Below are 624 nucleotides of genomic sequence, written 5' to 3' on the forward strand. Positions count from 1 at the left end.
ATCCTTTTCCAATACATGGGCCGGACACCCCCACACTCTAAGATGTTCCAGATTGGGCTTTCGTCCAGTCCACAACTCATATGGGGTAGTAGGAACCGATTTAGAAGGTAAGTTGTCTAAGAGATAGCTTGTTAATAGCAAAGCATGCCCCCAAAACGAAGTAGGTAACCGTGCATAACTCATCATCGAGCGGACCATGTTTAATAAGGTCTTATTCCTTCTTTCAGCTACGCCATTCTGCTGGGGTGTACCCAGCGCAGTCAGTTGGGATTGAATTCCCGCCACGATAAGTAGTCAAAAAACTCGGCACTTAGGTATTAGCCTCCGCGATCAGATCGCAGGCATTTGATACTCTTACCATGACGCGTCTCTACTTTATCGCTTAAACTCCTTGAACTTGTCAAAGGATTCAGACTTGTAGCGCATCGAATAGATGTATCCGATTTTCGAGTAGTCGTCTGTAAAGGTGACGAAATATCGAAAACCGCCCCTTGCCTCGGTTGACATTGGTCCACACGCATCAGTATGAATTAGCTCAAGTACTTCCTTGGCCCTATTTCCCTTTGACCTAAAAGGTCTCTTAGTCATCTTGCCTTCGAGAAAGGATTCACACTTCAAAAATGG

Source organism: Salvia hispanica, chromosome 2 (assembly GCF_023119035.1).
Source record: "Salvia hispanica cultivar TCC Black 2014 chromosome 2, UniMelb_Shisp_WGS_1.0, whole genome shotgun sequence".
Taxonomy (NCBI): Eukaryota; Viridiplantae; Streptophyta; class Magnoliopsida; order Lamiales; family Lamiaceae; genus Salvia; species Salvia hispanica.